The following is a 22,229-nucleotide window of genomic DNA, read 5'->3' as shown; positions in this document are numbered from 1 at the left end:
CCAAAAAAAAAATACATGTACAAGTAAAACAATGCATAGGGTCTAACCTAAATCAGTAAATTTGGAGGAAAGATTCTTTTTATAGCCTTAACTCATGCCAGTATGGCTATCTTTTGCAGCACATATGGTCTGTAAGATCACACAATAATTTTAAACACTTGGAATATCAGCGTACAGTCGTGTAAGACGCCTTAGCTTCAGCTTTGTTGGATATATAGGGGAAGAAGGGAACTGGTAAACTATTACCCTACACTTTTAGCTTTTCCAAACAGTATCAGGATGACAATAAGCTAAAAATCCTTTTCCCACCAGGAAAGACAGACACAACAACATGTGGCACAACCTTCCTTCACTGACCTGTCAGGTGTCTTGATCTAACATGGAAGAATACAGCAGGGATGGAGAAGCAGCGTTCCCTTAAGACCTGGACTCCTCTACAAAACAGACCCATAAAAATGCTAGTCAGAATAAGCTCTTTTAAGATGCTATATATTATTCAGAGAAACCTGAATACCAAACAAATATTAAGTACTGGTAAATATAGATTACCGTTGACTTCAACTTGTATCCAATCTATAACTTTATAACTTTATCATAATTCGTACAAATCCTTGAAAGAACCTAAAGAATTTAATCCTGTTAAATATGGACCCTAAATGTGAATAGAGAAAAACGTGCCAACTGTCTTAAAATAAAATGTGTAGTCATCAAAACAAGGATTACTAATATAAAACAATAATGTTTTTCTTTTAGGGAGGACCACCATCTATGAGTTCTCCATTCTGCAGTTTCATGTCAACTAAGCTGACATAAGCCACCACTGCTGTCAGAAACAAATACCCTCGTTCTTCCCTCTTATCATCACGGTTCTTCTGAGTTAAAATTAACTCGGGGCTCAGGGAATTTTTTTCTCCTACTATGAATAATGTAAACCAGTAATTTTTCAAAGTTTCTATTCTCATAAACAGACCTTGCAACTGGAGCCATAATATGAACAGTAGGTTCTTTCACTTGATAGTTGGCTGTTGTACCGTCCCATCCTTTTTGCTGAAATAAAGCACATTCTCTACTAGGGTTCAATATCAATGTGTTATGAAAAAATAGAAAGAAAACATGGGGAGAAAAAAGCTCTTCTCACACTTTCGTGTCAAGAGGAAGACATTTAGAGCCAATCATCTCTTATTTTTTACACCTTTTTAAACTGGAACCCTACTTGTAAATGATTGTTAATCACTGACGTACACTCATACCTTGCAACGTACCCTCTCCTCTCTTTCTGTGCATCTCTGATGAATTCAAAACTCATTACTTTCTGAGCAAAGGATCACCATAAACCCAACTCAAAAGTAAACTCAATGAGAAAAAAAAATCAGAAGGAAAAACTTTCATGGATCCAAGAATTGTGTAGGCAGTTTCAGAACAGCTCTTAACTAATCCTACTATTTATTTATATAGATGCTGACCTTAGCTATAGCAGCAACAGCTAAATCTGAAAAAGGGGCCTAGAGATGAAAAGAAGTCTCTTTGTTAAGTACTTGTCTCTTTATATGATACTTATTCTTTCAACACATGGGCCATTTTTGTAGACAATTTGACAGCATGTATTAAAGGTTTATCATATGCTTTCCATTTTCCTTTAAAGAACTATGATAAAACACTCTTACATTCAGTGAAGACAAGATCTTCTAGAAGAATTTTAACCTGACTGTTCTGTACCAGAAAACCTATCTTTTGGCAGCACATTTTTTCTTCATATTGGTATTTTACTGCCCACCCTGTATGGTTTATCTAGTCACTGTCATGGAATGGTGTGGATAGCATCTTTACGAATGACCACCAAAGCAATGAATTTTTTGAAATCAAATGTAATAGCATTAATAACCCCAACACAATCAGTTTAGGTTGAGCCCTTTCTCCCACACAGTGATATAAACCAGCTAGGTCTGTTGTATTACAGGCACTAATAAATGTTGCATATTTGATAAATGGCATTTTATTACTCATCTTCTATGAATCTTGCTTTCATTCTTGCAGTCCTTTTGGTAAGAATCCCACTTCTCTTATTTGAAATCTCCATGTGCATAAACAATAAGCTTCGCTCTGATGCTACTACATGATTACCTGGTGTTCACATTTCCACTCCTGGGGTTATTAAAACTGTCTAACTTAGGCTTCCTTAAGATTTCTAAGTCAAATTAGGCTTTGCAGACTGAAACTAGAGGCTGAAGTTGCTTAGATAATGATGGAGAGAAAAAGGTGACTCTGTAGAGGAGATTCAATGCTTCTCAGTCTGATATCTGAGGCAGACTTGGCCAAGAGCTGAGAAATTACAGAATGTCACGGTTGGCTGCATTCACTATCAGAGCATCTATACCAAAAGATTTTACTGAATTGGGTATTTTTCAACTTATTCTTCAAAATCTACTTATAAAGGCAAGCATGGAAAGAGAATTATTCTGGAAAATACAAACAGCACTGATATTCCAAAAAAAAAGGTAGGGAGCACAGCTGAAGCCCTGCAAGGCTGCAATAAATTAGAAGCAATGACTCAAAACTCTCAAATGTCCATAAGAAAGCTTTAATGCAAGCCCACTTCTTCTATAATGTTGCAAAAGAAACAAAAAAAGTTCTCAATGAATGATCGACTCCAAAGAGTATAAACTAATTTAAAAACAAAATTCATGCTACTATATTTCAAAATACTTTTTTTTTTCCTCAAATGTTATGAACCACAGTATTTGAAAATGGGGTAATTTTGTTGCGTAAGCAGGCTTTCTTAAAGAACATTTCAATGACCCAGTTATGTCTCTGTTTTATTTTTGTAATATTTTTATATGAACTAGGATAAGACTGCAGTTAAATGCTGTTCTTCAATTTATTTTTCCATCTGCTTTTAGCTGCAGGATAGCATATTTTATCACATTTGATATACAGGGTCAAAGGAAAAAAAAATTAACCCTGTATTTTTGCATAAAATGTATAAATAAATTCTGATGGTGCAAGCTCAGCAAGTAGAATATTTTTACTACTTCTATCTTGTGATAATGTTTTTATAATCACTTATATCTCCATCGCTAACAACTGAATGCCGTTTTCTGTGTTATTAACACAGCTCTACAAATCACAGGGAAAAATCCAGGATCTGAGCAAAAGAGGATAAAAGGTCGCATTTTTAGAAGGTAATCTTTTCACACATACAAGAGGCAATAGGCCAAGTCACTTAGCTCTTCCTAGCTAATCAAACTGCACAATTTCAGCATAGTGGTTCTTTTTTAGATGTAGGTGGTGATAAAACGATCCTCGGCTTGGGAATACATCCAAGATACATACACACTCCCAAACACCTCCCCCTACTCACCCCACCTCCAGTTGATTTGAACACAGACATACTTATCAATACTTTTTAAGGTAGCAATCATGCTAATGGGGACAATTATGAAACAAGAGAGAGGTCACAGTAAATCCAACTCAGTATGTGACCAAAGTTACGTGGGGAAAAACCGAACTAGTGTCAGCATCAAGCATCTGTTGCTGCTGGTGTGAGGACAAAGCGAGTGCCAGAACAAGGAGGCAGTTTTGTAGATCTACTGTTTGTCAAGTCGCCCACTGAAGCAAGCCTTGAAATCAGTGTGTGTACTGTGGCCATCTGTTTACTTTTCACTAGCAAAACTCTTGACTCTTACCATCTCTTTGAAGTCATGGTCAATGTCAAGAAACAGGTACAGTTCTGATGATCGTGCATGTTTTTTTAACTTGACAGAGGAAAATTAGGAAGGAGGAAGGAAAACAGAAGTATGTAATTAGTTTATAAAAAAAGGGAGGATTACAGGAAAAGGATCTTCATTTATTCAGATAATATTATGCCCCAAGGGGATTAAGCTATCAAGATATCATGAAAGCAACTAGTGAAAACAGGAAGACGGGTTTGCCACAAAATAATGATCTATTTACTCAGCTTTGTAACAGAGAGCTGCTGAATTGACCGGGACTTAAGAAACTTGTTGTTGATCTCTTCCCTCTGGTGACCAAAATTAGAATAGATCAAATGATCTATGATCAAGTGGAATTAAAAGCTCAAACACTCCTGAATCACTACTAAACCACCCACAAACACCACACTGCTAAGCTTCATTGCTGATTAGTTTCACTGTGCAAACTCCCCATAGAGAAAGCCACTGTCCATTTACCAGTGCTGCTCAGCAACATCTCATGCACACATCTCCTGAATCTTCACCCATTTTAAAGCTCTCTTTCTTCAAGAAATAACATATTCTTGCTCTAACCTCTACTATACAATCTTGTTTATCCAAATATCTTTTTTACTTTCTCCTTTTCTCACTTGTGTCATAAAGCAAATTGAAAGTTCTTTCAGTCACTTTCTTTCTCTTTTTTTAATGTTCCAAAACTCAGAAGAGATTTCCATTCCTTTCAATTTTATTTTTCCTTTTCCTCTATCCCAGGTTTAAAAGGAACTCCAAAATATCACAAGAAAGGTGCCACATGATTTCCAGATGTGTGGACATGGCTTTCAGTGTTTCATCAAAACATAGGTTGATAGAAGACACACATTTCATACAGGACTCAAGAATTTAGAAAAACTGCATGAGCACTAGATATTGCCAAAGAATTGGAAAAATGTTCACATACTGGGTGAAGGTATATGGTATGGCTTGTCCACAACTACAGAACTCTGAAAAATCTCAATTATCTTTTACATTTAAATGCTTGCTGGAGAGATGGCTGTGTATACGTTGGTATTTTGGAAGCACCAATGAACAAATTAATATGCTGGGTTTTTCAGCCATTGAAATTTGAAAATGGATTCTATGCAAAAGGTAAAATTTTTATAACTGACTCAGATCTTTCACCTCTGAAACAACTGCAGTACTACTCTTTGCAGATAAAAAAGGTACTGCTCCTAAGAAATCTTATGCACAAAATGTAGGGGGAAAAAATAGCTGTAAGTTTACTGCCATGCACATAGTATAGAGGCAATAACTTAGGAGAAATACAAGGTGCATTTCAACTTCCTCTAAAAAAAAAACAAATGCACCTTTTGGAATTGTTGTTTAAGTTAGATATTTTCACATAGAGAGTAATCACCAAAATTAGTGAAATGTTTCGAACTTCTTATTCCACAGAATAACCTGACAAAAGCAGACCACTCACTAATAAAGTGCAACTTAATAAATCATGTGAAATCTTATTTTGTTCAAACCCTTACTAACTCCTAGCACCATCTGTTACCATCAAAACTATATGACAAGATATGATATATAATTAATAGGTAAACAACAATCTAATTAAAATGGACAAATACTCCATGTTCCTGCCATTTGGGAGCTCTAATTACAGACTAAATTTTAAGCTTGAATTAAATATTTAAGCTGGAAAATTAACTTTCCTTCTCGAGCCTTGAATACATTAATACAGATATGTGAAGCGACTTCCTGATGGGAACTTAAACATGTAATTTAGTTTCATCAAAGCAGTTACTAATTGTTAAGCAGCAGTACCTTACCATATGTACACAATAGCTATTTAGAGCCAAAAAGGTGGTTTCAAAGTACCCCTCTGCAACCCTTTTCTGACATAAATATAAAATGTATATACAGCACAACAGTTTACACTACACACTGAAAATAAATTACATAGAGACTTCAGCTTTCAAATGGGTCTCAGCATGCATAAGTCTGAACAGATCTAGATAAACAAACATGTATTTTTGCTGCTGAAGAAACTAAAGAATGTCTAGAAAAGTTAAGATATTTTTACATTCTACTTAACGAATTTTGAACTTCAGAGTAAAACCATGCAATTTGCCTAAGTCATCTAGCAAAACAAAATGCTGAAAAAACCAGGTGCTTCATCTTACTTAATAAAATGATCCAGATTTTCTTAAATAATATATCAAAAGGAGATAAATGGAAATAAAACTTAGAACAGAATTACACAGACCATTGTTAATAAGGTTCCAAGCGTGCAAATGGTTAGAATTTACCTCATATTATTGTAGCACAGTAGATATTATAGTACTAGGAATTTTCAGTATTTGCATTCTGACCAGGAATTTGATTCTAGATGTTTAACCACCAGTCAACAAGAGACTGTTACTGTTTCAGGAAACAACCCAACACACCTTTGTCCTTTATGAAAACCACAATGATTCCAAATAGTGCTGAGTTGAACTACCTTGCAAAGCATTTCCCCCATTTTATGGATACAGAGTTTGAGGCACTTGGATGCTAGGTGACACCCACAACCATATGTTAAGGCTCCAATGGTGTAAAATACCCCATCTATATGGAACTCTACACTTTCCTGTGTTCACGTGGAACGCTTTTAAGGGAGGCACACAAAGATTTCAGTATGGTTTCAATCAAGACTTGGCTCTTACAGGCTCACATGGCCCGAGTCATGACACATGAGAAACAAGAGACCAGATTTCTTATCTTCAATAATCTCCTCTAATCCTAATATTCTCCATTCTCACAACAGACACACATTTGACTTGCTTTAATTTAGATTCAACTGCAGAACAGCAGGACATGATGTTAAGAGAAATAGTGCATTTATCTTTTTAAATATCCTTGAGATGGTATGTTACTTCCAACAGTGAGGAACAGAACAGTAAGAAGCTTCATCCATCCATCTAGCCCTAAGAATTTTTAATTTCAGCATAAATACAGATGAAAAATGAATTACTGGGCCATGACTTCATCAAGGGATTCTAATGACATCAAAACCAAACCTCTAATAGTTTGTGATGTCACTGCAAAGCCTCAAGAGACTTCCTGTTCCATAATTCAGAAGAACATGGCAGCTTCTCAATTTATGTAGTTAATGGACTGGAGGCCCAGAATGTGCTTTAGGACATATTCTGCTTCTACAACTGCCTCACTGCTGTCCTTTGTCCCATTCCTACAATACAGATATAATTTTACTCTTCCTATGTGATAGAAGTACACTGGCAGTTTACAATAATCAAGCTGGCATTTTCAGTAACACAAACTTAGATGCTGTTCTTTCTACAGAGTTTTTAGACTGCATACATACTATCTTAAATATTGCAAAGCCACTTATTTTAACAACATCCATGTTTTCACCATATTTTCATAATACAGTCTGTGAATCTATTTTAAAATGATTAAATAATTCTTAGCAGTAAAAGAATAAAAATTGATGAAAAAGAAGGACTAAACTGCTGACTTGAAACTTAGGCATTATAAATCTCAGAGGCACACTTATATGAGTTTCAGCCATGTCTGACCATCCCTCACTTCCCCTTTGTTTTTCTTTTCATCAGTACTCCTGAGCTACTCAGGCCTATAGCTCATGCTCCAATCCATATTGTCCAGGTCAGTAGAGTCATTGTTGTGCAGAGTCTTGCATCACTGTGACTCTGTACAACACACATTCACTGGTGCACTGGGTGCTGAAAGCAAGCGGCGACTCCTTCAGCCACAGGCACTTAATTCCTTTGGCCAATCCAACTGGATGGGAGCACTGAACAACCCTGGTGGGAGCACAAAAGGAGAGTTTTTCTCCCAGGCCCAAACAAGGAATGAAATGCATATACCACATGAAGATTCTGCTTGTGTTGGACACAAGAAAGGACAAAGATATGCTCTGCTACCTTGCGGCCATCAAAATCTGCCTTTTAATTCCATTAGGTTATGTTTTGAACCACACTCCAATTACAGGGAAAGACAGCTGCGAGGCAAAACCACACACCAAGTTCTGGGGAGCACAGTCATTCCCTCTGCAGTCCAAGATACAGCCATATTCTTTCCAGGCCTATTTATAGACCATATTGTACCGTACATGTGCCATGGATCCTAATGTGAGGAAAATTATATAGATATTCAAAGCATGACATATTGATTCAACATATTGAACGGATTGTTTTTTCCTCTATTTATTTAAATGATTATAATAGTTTATAGTGAGCTTAGCCCTTGAGACAGATGGTTGTAAACTCAAAATTTAAGTTTTAAATAACTGTATTAACACGAAGTAAATGATTTTATCCACCATCCTCATTAGAAGAATGAATTTATCTTAATGCAGTCTTTAACCCTCTCCTGATTTTTTTTTTAGTATTTATGAGCTTTGCAGCTCACTGACTGGTGTTTTAAAATGCGTCTCATCAAAATGTCTGATGGTCTGATAACCACATATTTTTTTACATTGTGTTGGGCAAAAGTAACCTTGAGTTTAGGGTGAAGAGGGGAACGCTACCATTATCCATCTTGAAAGGAGCCTTAAATTTTAAGTCTACAGTTTATCTCTCATCTAATTCTTTCCAAGAAAAAATGTCTAAATTATCAGGAACAAAAGCATAAAGTAAAAATCTCTGTCCATAATTCACGCAAGTAAATAAAACATTTTTACCTTAACAGACTACAACACTAGTGGATTTATGCCTGTGAAAAATATTGGATTATATTTATTGTACAAGAGCTTTATTTCTTTCTATTTCCCAGTTTTATTACTATCTCCTTTGTCCTTTGCCTTTTAGCCCTCTGTCATTGCACCTAATGCTGACTTCTGGATTTCATTCCTGGACAACGTCAAAGGAGAAGAGATCATTTTGCCACTCACTCAGTATTTAAATATGATAACTAAACTTCATGACAGTTATTCCACTTGCTTAATTAAAAATATATGCACTGATAAAAGCCTGGTGACCATCAGAACTTTGCACAAACCACTAAGAGCTCCATTGGGTACCTCTGTGAGATTCGTAACAGCTGTAACTGGCAACTGCTCAATGTGGGCTGATTGTTAGAACAAAATAGTTAATCCTGAGGACTAACATTCAAACAAAACATCTTTTAGGAGGATTTAACTTGAGCTGCTCATGTTCAGGAGCAAAAGCCCTCTAGCAGCTATTACAAAGTAAGTCCATTTACACACCAATGGTGTGCAACTTCCACGTCAGCTTAATCCAAAAGAAATCAATTTTCCCAATGCTGACACAACTCTGCAGTATGAACATAAGCACAGTGGGGACAATCTGCTTCAAAGATACAGCCTTTATCCAAACTAGAAGGCTAACCTGGAACCACACCAGGAAAATCAAACCTGCTTTCAATTATATTGTTTACTTAAGGGTGCACATAAAGGTCCACTTAAATGCTCAAGTAACACTGAGTGAGTCAGTAAGCTTATGTGCATTTGTTTATGGCTGATTATTTTAGTGAGTAGAAATTATGAAAAAGAAATGCTAAAAAATAAGATTTATGAAATCAAACTTAGTGAGACAATTTTGAGGATGAGATTTTTTTTTGGCATTTAAAGGCACTTAATAGGGGTAATTGTGTATTTCAGAGTAATTTTGAAGAATTTTTCCTGTTCAACTAATACACCTAATTTGAAAATTTTTAGTGAAATTACTGTTCCACTATGTAAGATAACAACTCACAGTGAGCAGCTATTAAAAAAATTAGGGCGATGTGCTGTCCTGTTACTTTTAAAGTTCCTCTCTTTTTGTATAAATAATCTTAAGGATGTCACATCAGTTAGTTTCAGGTATCCTTCTCAGGATTTTTCACAATCCCTAGCAGAAGGCAAATTCTTGGGCAAAAACATACTTTCTGACAACTTTCAAAAGCAGCATCTCTACAACGTGCATTTAGACCCACACCTGAGTGAAGAAGACAGAGATCCTCATTTTAAGGTTTAACAAGTGCTTTTCAGCATTACTCTGCATTCTTCCATTATCTGTTTTTCTTTATTACCAGGGAGGCAGAATTTGTGATGCCAGAGAGGTGTTACCAATAATAACTAGTCACTTGGGACGGTCTCTTTTTACATCCTGCTTACCTCCTTTGATTTCAAGAGCCCATATGAAAGTCTTAATCATAAGTTACTTAATTTAGCATTTTTTGTAATTATTTAGGCATTTCCTGGCAGAGAATAAAGATCTTCTTTAGATATACAGACTCCTGACAATTCAGAAATCAGTGTATTCCAATACTATGTAATAACCTCGAGTTCCATGCTGGTTAGAGAAATTTGGTCAATAACATTACTGAATTAGGTTACATGTTTAATTAATTATTTAAAAGAAATAATATAATAGTAAATAAAACTCTGAACCACTGGCCATAAATTAATATATTCTTTCAAAAGGCTACTAAAAATTCTATTTGGCTAAAGGAGTAAACATGGCCATGAATCACAAAATAAATGACACAAAATGAAGTGCAAAACATTCATGTAAGAAGAAGAACTAGATACACCAAAATGATATTGTACATGAATTGCTTTTGGGTGCAATTATCTTCCTCACATGTTAATATAATTTTGGCATCTTATTATATGTTTTATCCCACAGGGAATTTTAATTCAGAAGCACAATTATCAATAAACTTGCCTCACAAAAACTACCAGTTTCACCTCCTCCTTGTCTGATTTTCTACAGTCCTCTCCTGTGCAGGAAGAAAAGTTTAGAGTATATTTGTTTCCTATAAGGGAAAAACATTTCTTTTCTCTTGTTTACTATGCCACACAATTTATAACAGCCTCCTATTATATGGTGTCACTCAGAACACACAACATTCATTTTAATCATATTGATTAAAAAGCATTTTAAACCATTTTATCATATTTTAAAATACATACAGTCTGCATGTTCAGCTCCATTTTTTGATACAGAAAAATACAACAGATATTAAGCATGGAAGGCATCATGAGTAGATCATAAAACAAGTACTTTGGCCAAAAGCACAGGGCATTCTTTGCCTTCAATCAAACCACAGCAATTAATATGAAATTCTAAATACAGAATATAATGCCACATAAATAGTATAACAGCCAAGTCCTGTCTAAGAAGCCATATGTTTTTTCCCATTGTTCAAAAAAAGGAGATGACTTCCCGTCACTTATGTTTCTGATTAGCAAGGTGATTTATGCCACAATCACTAAAAATGCCAGCAAGTGAATGAGAAAATGCATAGTGACTGCACCAGATGTGCACAATAAACAGGAATCCCATTGTAATCTCTGGTACTTAGTTTATATGAAGGTAATGTAAGAAACACTCTTGGATATGGCAAAGTCACTCTTTTTTTACATTTGACTATAAATGATATGAAATAAATTGTGTGTTTTATACTTTATGGCATGCATACATTGATAAATTAGGTACAGTTTTGTATCCCAACTTATCTACAAGACAAACCTGGCTAAGATCATGGGGATTAATTGCTTCAGAAGTGTGAAATGCAGCTTTTCCATTCTTTTCTGCACACTCAGTGAAGAAACAATGATTAATCACTGTTTAACTATTCTCCTGAGGATCTACAAGATTGCCAAAGCAGGACTTATCCTCATAAATCCAAAAAACACAGGTTTAGATTTGTTGCCAACAACTGAAAGAACATGAACTCAGAGCCATTCGTTATCAGATTAAAATAATGTCAAGGCTTTAGAACCCCCTACCAGAGTAAAATTCTTTTTAATTTGTACCTAACAATGGAAACTGGCATATCAAATCAGATTTAAGAAAAATATATGTATATATTTTTATATGAACATGTCTCCCATTATCAGAAGTATAACATCCTTGTAATGCAGCCACTTCCATTAATCCAGCATAAGAGAAGCAGCATCTTTAAACAGGAATGCTTTCATTGATATTAATGCTAGGAAGTTAAAAAAAACCCCTAACAACTCAGTTAAAATAACATCCATTTCATGGTTTTGCAACAAATCCTACTTACGTACATAAATAGTTTGTTTAAGCGTCTGAGAACTTGTTTAGACATCTTAACTTTTTGAAAGAGGACTGTACTTGTAACAGTGCTTAACATTTGTCTAACCACTTTATAATCAACATTTAATAAAAAAATCACTGTGTTTAATATAGAATTCATTATGCAAACAGATCTCAGAATTAAATAAGAAATGCAAAAATTACCTGTTTAAAACTTTCTCCATTTAGAGAAGGTATTAATAAAAATGCAAAATTTCATCATGGAAATAACAGACAGTGCTGCACAGATTTGGGCTGTATATAACAGCATCAGAGGTCTGATAGCCTTTTCTAAAAAGTTCCAGTTTAAGAATCTGAGTATCTATTTCTGCCTTTAAAGAGACAAGCATAACTAATGTCAACTATCTGAAGATTCCTCCAGGGGAAAAAACAAAACAAAACAAAACCAGGAAAACCCTACCACACTTAAATGATTGTAGTATTAGGAAAGAAAAGAAAGTTTCATCCTATAAAAATGCTGTGTCAGTATCAGATGAGCTGATGTGGGAGAGAGGAATCCATGTCAGTTCCCAAGCACCTGGGAGCCAGAGCAAGCAGGTAAAGCCTGCTGCAGCTTGGTGAATCTGGCTTGCAGCTGTCCCCACTTGCCACATCCCTGTGCTGCTCTGTGGCCTCCTGTATCTCCAGCTGCTCCTGTTCCTCCACTCTCTCATCAAGCTGGGTTTTTTTTCCCCAAAACAAGCTAATGCTGATAAGGTCTTCTACTTAGCTGTAGGCAAAGTCTAAGAACAAACAGTGGGATGCTGAAACTTCTGTAACTTGACCCCGCTGTCCAGGGAGGGGTACCTGCAACAGCCCTCAGTCCCCCCTTGGGGACAGTGCCATCTCTTTGTGTTACATACCTCACAGATGTGGCAAGCTTAGCCATGGAAATTGGGGTGCTAGAATTTTAATATTGTATTGTAAGGGATATTAGCTACAGAAAATTCACACTAAGTAAGGGATGAGTTTCTTAACATTATTTCTATAAATGTGACAGTGACCCAGAAGTTACCAGGAAAGGACAAACCTTTTCTGGGTGACGCTGGCTTCAATGCAAGGATAACCACGAAGGAAGAAATTGAGTCTGATGCAAACACTGTAAACACACTGCATAAGCTGAGCTGCTGGCTAACTACATGAGCAATGCATGCTCATCAGGAGCACTCTTTTGCTTGCAGTATTGTATGGATTTTCTGACATTTCTTTGAGTTTCACAAACTGGAAGACCTTGATTAAGTTCCAGGTCAGTGAAGGTGTTCACAGTAATCTTGTATCCTTCTCAGAGACAACTGAAAGCTAAATTTACCAAATTTAGCTAGAAACTTCAGGCTCTAAAGAAAATGCTTCACTGACATTTCAGCTCCTTGTTCAGATCAGTTCCTAGGGAGAACCAGTATCCTCAATTGAATCCCAGAGTACAATACCCACTTTGTAAAGCAAGATTCCAAACTACCAATATTAACCAGCCTGTGTTTACTAGGATTTCCACATTTAAATATTCCAATTTATACTTTTTCCTGTTTCAATAAACATTTGACAAATAGTATTCTACTGTTATTATCTACTTTCTGAGGGTGAGACACACCGTGGAAAGAGAAAATCAAGTGTGCGATGGATCCCTTGCTTGGAGCAAAACAATCATTCACTGCTAACCTGGTCATAAAATAGGAGTCTTAGCAAACTCATGCATACTGGGATTAACTGCTCACAGAAGTGGTTTTAACTACAGGTTTTAAGCTTATTTTCCAAATTAAAGTATTGAAAACTGTTTTTTTACCTTCTCTCCAGATACGCAACTCCCAGTACCTGATTAGGAGGAGTAGAACATTAAAATTATTGTGATGTTTGTAATTTCTGCATTATTAGTTTTAGGTTTGCTTTAAATATGTTTCACAATGCACTGGAATGTGTTATCCTCCACATTAAGCATGCAATGTGAATGTGGGGAAAAATACCTGAAAACAAGGATATTCAAGAGTTATGGATCCTGGTGCTGAAGAGTAGTTTAAAAATATGGCTTAAGATTTTACTTTGCAAATTGCTAACATGCAATAAAGCAGCAGACCTTCACTGTTACACTTCATGTATATTATTTTTTAATTATTGGCACAGTGTATTTCCAACAAATTTCTTACTGAACAATTATAAGCATGTATGGAAAATCAGATTACATATTAAAGAAATGGCCTGATTCATCTCCCTATGTAACTCTTACTGTATTATTCATAGTAAGAGGAACATTTTTATCTACCTTCAATAGGTTTTTTCTTGCTATTCAACTGCTGTAATAAATTTCCTTCCTGCTGGACTAGTCATCAAAATATAAAAGGTTCAGAGAAACCAGAAATATATAAAATTACAGAACTGTATTTGGAAACCTGTCCTGCTTGAAAAATTCCTCCAAATATTTTTGTAGCAAATCAAGAAAAATAATGTATGTTTTGCTGTTCAATGATACTCATCATCAGCTGCTGCAACACTACACGGTCACTTCAATACCTGTTTTAGGAGTGCTCTTGGCAATGTTGCTCCTGTGAGACATTCAGATTGCAGTAACAACACCCTTTTTTCCCCCTCTCATTTCCATTCAACTAATGAATACAGACAATTTCCACGACTCCTCACTCCAGCTGGACTTCCAAAAGGTCTTGTACCTGAGTCTTCACTGCTTACAATGCACCTGGCGAAAAAACTCTCTACAGTATTTCCCCAGGAATACTACTAGCTACTGTGAAGGCAGTAATACCATCCTGGGCTTTCCTGCATTTATTTCCCATAATTCAACTAATTTCTCAGTTTCTTGTTTTTCAGCCCAGTACATATATGGATCACAGGATCTCTAAAAATTTCAGGATAAAATCATTCCTTACAACCATCTTCCTTGCGCATGAAGCAACCTTCTCTAGCAACAAAAATGTTTCTCCATATTCCTCTTCTGGATGAGTCTCAGACTCCAGAACCAGTTTCTACAGGAAAATATTTCAAGCATCGAGTTTCATCACTTTCTAAATCACTTATTTGCACTTTCTCTCCCTACTACACATAACTTGCATATGTAACTATGCACACAAAAGAGACATCAAGATACTGCAGCACAGATACTACTGCTCCCCTGAAAAAAGATGAAAAAGCAAAATATCAAAAATGTTTAACAGAAGAATGTTTGGCAAAAAGATACAGTATCATTTTAAGATACAATACAGAAACAAAAGCTCACATATTAGCTCCTTAAGCAGTATCTATGACAATCCCCACCTTTGGGATTCAGGTTTGCACTGAGGCTTATTTAGTGAGGCTGCACAAATAGATCAGTTTTCATGGGCACCACTGTTGCATCACACCACCCCTCAGAATCACCCCTAGCTCTTTGCAAGTGTCCATTCGTACTGAATGCTTCAGAGCATTTTTTCAGCAACACGGACTACAGTATCACCTTTATCAACAGGAATCAAAGGGAGCATTTATCTCTGTTGAATACAATAAGTACTACAGCCTAAAGTTGCTGAATGCTACGTCTGCTCTCCCACACATCTTGTCAACCAAAGCAGAGTTTTCTATGACAAGATTTTTTTTTTTTTGGGTACACCAGACAGAGATCTCTCAAAAGCCAATCAGAAATCATGAAACAAATTCACAACAAAAACTAAGTTATAGCCAAAAGCCTTACTACCTTCTGTTTCAAACACAAGGAACATTCCTACAATTCGGCATCATCTAGCATTGACAGATGGAAGCACATACCTACAAAAATCATAGCCTTCCCAGAAAAGTGAATGAGAGAGAACTTCCCCATATAAAAATTCTAGTCATATTAATGAGTATGAATAAATAGGGATATAGTATCAAAGCAAATCATCCTAAGAAATATTTCTGGGTTGGAAAGTACCTTGATATTTATTAATGAGGGTTGGAAAAAAAATGTACAGAAAAAATTGCATGAAATACAAATGCTTAACGTAATACAAACAATATAATCTTTACTACAATTGGATTTGTGAAAATGAAACATTTATATATATGTGTATGTATACGCATATACTTTTTTTTAGATCAGAGACATTTATTTTTTCTCAAGTGTTTAATGTGCTAGTGCTCATAATAATGAGAAAACTCTGAAATATAAATCAACTTGGGTAAAACCAAGATACATAAAAAGGTGGGAAAGCCTGCTATGTTTTCTAGCTCTTCAGCTATTCGAAGAGTCTCATATTGGAATAATCAAGTTTTAACAGAACACAAACTTCCATATCTTGTTCATACCACTACTTACAATAAAAAAGCAATTACAGAAACATTTGAAAGCCAAAATATCTTAAGAGCATTATTTCTCGTATCTTTTGACTCAGAAAGCTTTATCATTTCCATCTAAAGGTCTCATAATTCATCCTTATCTTTTTCTTTATCCTTTATCTTACAGAATTCTAAACGGGAGAGCAATCATGCAGAGGAGGTTGAATGCAAACTTCAGCATCATTAATGATCCACATGTTTAGCCACAGATCCAGAGAACTAGATGGCCACACCAGAACAAGAATATTCAGTCTAAATATATCCAAACAGTAATGAAGACAGGCCAAAACAAATGGCACTGCTAGGACCCACAGGGTTAATACACAGTATTTAATTTATAAACAAAGTGATGTCATAATTCGTTTCACAAACTTCTCCCAATTCTTTTTTATTGTTATTCATTGATGCCTAAATAGTAGCAGAGATTCTTGGAAGGTCTGGTTCTGATTGTGTTAGGTTGTGGTTTTCAAAAGCAAAGCAGCTGCTCTCTCCTAATTTCTTTCAGAATCTGGAAAGAAGGCTACTAGGCCAAGGAATAGCAGAGAATTAACATGAATGAACCACTGCTTACTGGCAGGAAAGGAGTTTCACTACGATCTATGGCCAAATAAAATTTCAGTAGCCATGTATTTTTACTGAACAAAATCATAGGGGCTCATAATACTTGTGGAAACGCCCTTGAATTGCATATATCTACCCTACATCCAACTACAAGGATGGCTGAATGCAGATACATTGCTCCTTCCCAGAATCACAAAACTAATGAATGGTTACTATTTCAAGCTGGAATTACAATTTTGCCATTTTTCATTAATGTTGGCAACAGTAAGAGCTACAGGGTATAATGACCTCAGGTTTTTACCTTCAGCTGACAGAGCACAAAAACCGGGACATTTGCACGAAAGCTGGAACCCATGCAAGTGCACCATTGTCTTACTTCCTTAAAATAACCAGGGCAGAAATGGCATGGAGGTATTCAAACAGGTGCGGGCTCAGATGTTATGGTTACTCTTACTCCATTATAAAGTAGCAATAAAAGAAATATTTTCCAGGGGAAAAGAATTATCAGTATGTTCTGCCTGCTTATGAAAATATGTAAGTCTAGCAAAGAAAATGCAACAGTAGATCACAGAAAAACAGTGGCTCAAACAGGCTTTGAAGTCATCACCACTATCAGTTTGAGACTGAATACTGAAGTTTCCAAAATTTAAAATTTTAAAGTTATATTAAAGTTTCCTGAAAATTTAAGACACAGAGCTAGAACCATTTTACTCCTTTTTATACAATTTCCTTTTGTCCCTATGAGATCTGACTCTTCCAAAGTGAATGAATACATGTACAGTGAAGGATTAACAAATCACTGATTTTTTTTCTTGTTTAAATAATTCTGTGTAGGCAACACAATTTATTGGTATAAAGTAGGATTTATGGTAATATATTTCCTCTTCAAGACATAAATAAGATTTCTTAATAGTTTTCTGTAATTCATTTTCTTACAGTACCACATTCTCATACATTTACTAGCATAATGCATCTGCTAGAATAGCAATTGCCTACCCTGAACACTGTTTTAAAAAGTCTTCAATACTAACAATCCAATCTGCTAGAATCTTCTTCCACAATTCATTGTCTACATCTTGCAGCCTTTTACCTTCCTACAGCATATGCTGGATTTTACAAAAGGAAAAAAAAAATCAAATTTACAAAACAGAAACATACAAGGTTTCAAAAAATATGAAAGCTATCAAACTAGAAAAGTAGAATGTTATACTGAAATAATTATATGAAAATTTACAGAAGGCTACAGGTCTTTATTTTTCAACATTTCCCCTTCATGTTATACTGCCTTCATTTTCTGAGAAGTTAACTTTTCAGTCTCTGGTGGTGATAATTAGAAAACGAACTGCACATATGTCTGTTTTTTTAACGTGGACAGAAATTATGTAATTATTCAAATTATATCAGAATTTATATTCAGAAAATTGGTTGTCAGTCAGAAGTGTCTTCTTTATAAAATGACAAAATGACTCCGCTAAGAGCAGATGAATTCTAACATGAATATCCACTTACAAAATTCTCTCTTCTGTTAACACATTCTCAACATTTTAGTTGTCTCTGCTGGAGTACCTTCTACAAGAAAGCCTTAGGATTTCTTTTTTTCCACTGCAGAGGAGCTAAGAGAAATAAAGAGACCAAGGTAAAGAAGAGGCTATGTGAGAACATTAAGGACTTACATTGTATAATTTCTGCTGCCTAATACAATATCAATATGCAGAGAAAAATATTTTGCATATATTTAATGCCAGTTATGTCAAATACTCCCCATGAGTATGATAATCTAACCCATTCTGTTGGCAGAGCCCTTTTGAGGAACCTTCTTTCAGGAGCTCAATGGACAGCACAAGGGAGGAGAGAAACACCCACAAATGCAGGTGATATTCAGAAGGCCTATCTAAGCTATAAGTTATTTTTCTAATGTTATCCATGTAGCAGTTGCATAAATGTTCCAGATACAGACACACACGTATACATGCACGTATATAAGTTATTGTCAGTGTATAAGTTACTACTGTCCTGAGACTGAAATAATTTATGTAACATCTGTTTTCATATTTTTTCTAATTTTTTCTAATTAACATGCATATTTAACACATAAATGCTCAGACCACCTATTTTTCTGCTGATTTTTTCCCTTTCCTAAGTCATGTGTTCCTGTGGGGTGCTCAGTATAGATGAAGCATTAAATTTTTTCAGAGGAATAGCGGGTGCATAGTAAACAAAATAGTTCAGACTATTTAAAAGAAGAAAATATGCTAAGAAAATAATTTAAAATGGGCTACAGTGGTGTACATTATAAAAATAAAGGGACTTTCCAACAAAATCTAGTCTTCTACTCACAAATCAAAATTGGAATATCACTGAATCCCCCACCCCTGCCCAAGATACATAAAATCCTCTAAACTTTCATTATTTCTACTTTCAGCTTGCATTAAAAAGCAGTGAGTAAAACTCTAAACCTGTGAAAATCAAATTTTAGTGATGTAAGATGCCACAGATGTGGGGTTTTTTTCATTTCTCATTGTCAATACTTAAAATATTCATTTGACACTAAATGATTCAAAGCACTGAAAGTCAACTATATCAGAAACAGATTTAAAATCACAGCAAATGTTGCTATTACATTGTGCTGTTCACATAATACCAAATTGTTAAAGTTAAATTCAAAATCTAAAACCTTGAGAAGACAATAAATTCAGAGAAATGGAAATAATTTATCCCATTACATTTACAGGACTTAGCGGAAAAAAAGGTGAATGTTTACACAGCTATGATCTTCCTCAGCAGGCCTTAGAACTGTGAAGATGTTTTAGTCCATCTTCCTCCTCCCATCTTGCCACAAATCTAAAATGAAGAGCAATAAAAGCACACACCATCCTTTCTACATATACTCTACATTAACACTGTTTGCTGCATATCAGGTACATTCATGGGAAGTAAAAGCCATAACGCAATTCAAAACACAAGAAGAGGTGGGAAGGGACGATCTTTGCTGTTTTGCTATTCATGACAGAAGTCTACTCATCCCTACAGACAGCATGGCCATCCTGTTCAAGCCTAAACTGACCCATTTTTGTCTTCCTGGGTCTGAAAGTCTCTCATGCCTAAAGGTCAGACATTCCTGAGCTCATCCCTCCTCAGCCACTATGAAGAGAGACACATATTCCTTGTTTGCTAACTCACCAGTAAGAAATTATCACTGCCTATCACCATTAGCTTTAACTATCTTATCTCAGCACTTTCTCTCTACAGGTTTCAGGAGATGCAAAGTTATGAAGACAGCCCCAGGAACCCACTGGAAGGTGATCCAACAAGGAGACCACAAAACGCTGCACCTTCCACTTTTAAGCAAGCTGTTCTTGAACTCATGGGAATGGCACTACAGTTAACTGCAGGAGGCATTATCTGCCTTCTCATTAGCCCCTTTAAAACCTCAGACACATACATATTTTAAAATAGTAACCTTCTAAATTGCTGTGAAAAGGATCAATCAGTCTTTATGTTCTCAAATCAGAAGTTGGACATGTTAAATTTTTTCTGAACACTCATACACAATAACTAACCTCTAGGTGAAATTGTAATCCTCTCAGAGTACAATAAAAATTAGGAATATGAACTCTCCATTCATACGTGAAGAGCAATTCGACACATTTTAATATCACAACTAAACAAAGTGCACCTGATGAATACATAAATACTGCAATCTCTTGACTACAGTTATTAAAGGTGGGGTAGACTTCAATGAAACCTGGGTCTTTGCCAGTATTTACATGGAAGAGCTTAGCATACATTCTGTGAGCAAAGTAGGACATTTAATGGCAGCCAAAATCTCCGCAATGCTCATATTTCCATGCATCTTCCTTTACCTTTACATGTTTTTAACACAAAAAATGTTTATCAGTTTGAATACTTATAAATGTAGATTTGCAAGAAGTGGGAACAGGGATTAATTAATGCATCAAAATCCAACATTCATTCTCAATCTTGCCCCAGTCAGAAAGCACCTCCTGGCTAGAAATTCCTCATCTGGCTGGTCAGATTGCTTCTTTAGTGAAGCTACACAGCATCTTCACCAATGCTGAAGGCCTTGTTCCCCCTTTCCAATCCTGCTCCTCTCACTTTGGGAGAAGGTTTGACTTGTACTTTGGATTTTAACAGTAAATTCTGAACCAAAACTTCATTATCTTTGAAAATATCTGAGTTACTCTACTGCTACCATGAATGAATCTTAATTGTTTCAGGTGACCCAACACTCATAGTTCCTATTGTACTTATCATTAATATTAATCTGTGTATTAACTAAAAAGTATACTGAAGACAGCTTCCCAGAAACCTCACTGACTTTTCCTTTTGCCAATTCTAGCAGGCCAGGGACACAAGATCACCAAAAAATGGAAATGCAAAATGCAACCAAAAATGCATTGCCAGTGAGAGAGGATGGGGTCAACATGAAGTCCTTAGATATACAGCTGCAGCATCTCTTGTACATAACTTTGTTTTTAAGTACTTGTCACTGTCACTGAGCTTTCTGCAGTGCAGAGCAGCAATCTGACTACTAGAGCCCATAGGTATAAGCACCATGATAACCCTTGCATAAACTAATATAGCTACCTTTCAGAAACACAATTTTCATCCACCGGGAATCAAGTCCGAACCAACAATTTGTAGCTGATTAAGAAATTTCTGACTATCAATTTTGCTCAATTTTCTCTGTCAGTTACATTTATAACCCTCAGGTTAGAAATTTGAGGATAATGGCATTAAAAAAAGGTTGAAAAACCTTTGGTTTTGCTGGCATTAGCACTGACAAATGCTCAACAAACCAGTATATTCATCTACCTAGTGAAGACTGCCTTTGGAACTAGCTGGGAAAGGTAGTCAAAACAGTCATGAAAGTTTGTTCTATGGAAATAAGCTCACATATATGCTCACAAATTATGGGGCCAATCTACAAAATATTTTGCACATATACACATAGAAAACACCTGTAAAGTGAAATTACATTTCCAAAGCCTATCAGCTGGGTGAGTGCCTATCAAGATTCAAGAATATGAGGTTAAAAGGCACCAAGCTACCTCAATTATATCCAGTATATTAACAAAGAGCTATCATCCCATCTATTTACACTTCATGAAACTGTGGACCACAAAACACGAATCACAGAAAGAAGTACCACTACATATTATGCTTCATCAAGACTCAACTTTTGGTTGCTGCAATTGGGGTATATTAGGTTAACAAGTGGATATGTGAATGCTGCGTATTTAATGCATGACTTCTAGGCCAGGGAATCAACCTCTATTAAGACAGGAGAACCTGCTTGGACAAAGTTTGCATGTTTTCAGCTCTTAAAGTGTCATTAGCATCTTCTTGTCAGGTGTTTGAAGCGGTCTTGGATACACAAATAAAACAGAGCCCTGAACAAAATGTTTACCCTTCAACTACAGTAGCTTAAAACACCTACTAAAGGTATTAAGATTAGTAGAGGAAAAATCACTCCCTTTAAAGACTGTCTTTATTTCTTTCTGTCTTCTCTCCATGGTCACTTGCAAGAAGTGCCAACATATTTGGCCTTCTGATTCTCAGACTCCTAAACTTTACATGCACCCTTGTACAT

The 22,229-nt window shown here is 35.7% G+C and overlaps 1 protein-coding gene across 2 annotated transcripts in view; it reads right to left on the bottom strand.

The window, feature by feature from the left end:
- Window positions 1-22,229, bottom strand: part of TBC1D5 (TBC1 domain family member 5) — a 316,725-nt gene that overhangs the window by 211,892 nt on the left and 82,604 nt on the right. For both annotated transcript variants that reach the window (XM_084207646.1, XM_084207647.1), the window contains one exon: window positions 358-434. The gene's annotated coding sequence lies outside the window, so the exon portion shown is untranslated. The remainder of the gene's footprint in view (window positions 1-357; window positions 435-22,229) is intronic.

The sequence above is a fragment of the Fringilla coelebs genome (assembly GCF_963513975.1).
Source record: "Fringilla coelebs genome assembly, chromosome: 1".
In the NCBI taxonomy this organism is placed as follows: domain Eukaryota; kingdom Metazoa; phylum Chordata; class Aves; order Passeriformes; family Fringillidae; genus Fringilla; species Fringilla coelebs.
Note: the sequence above shows the minus strand (reverse complement) of the source record. Positions and strands in the feature narration are given on the sequence as shown.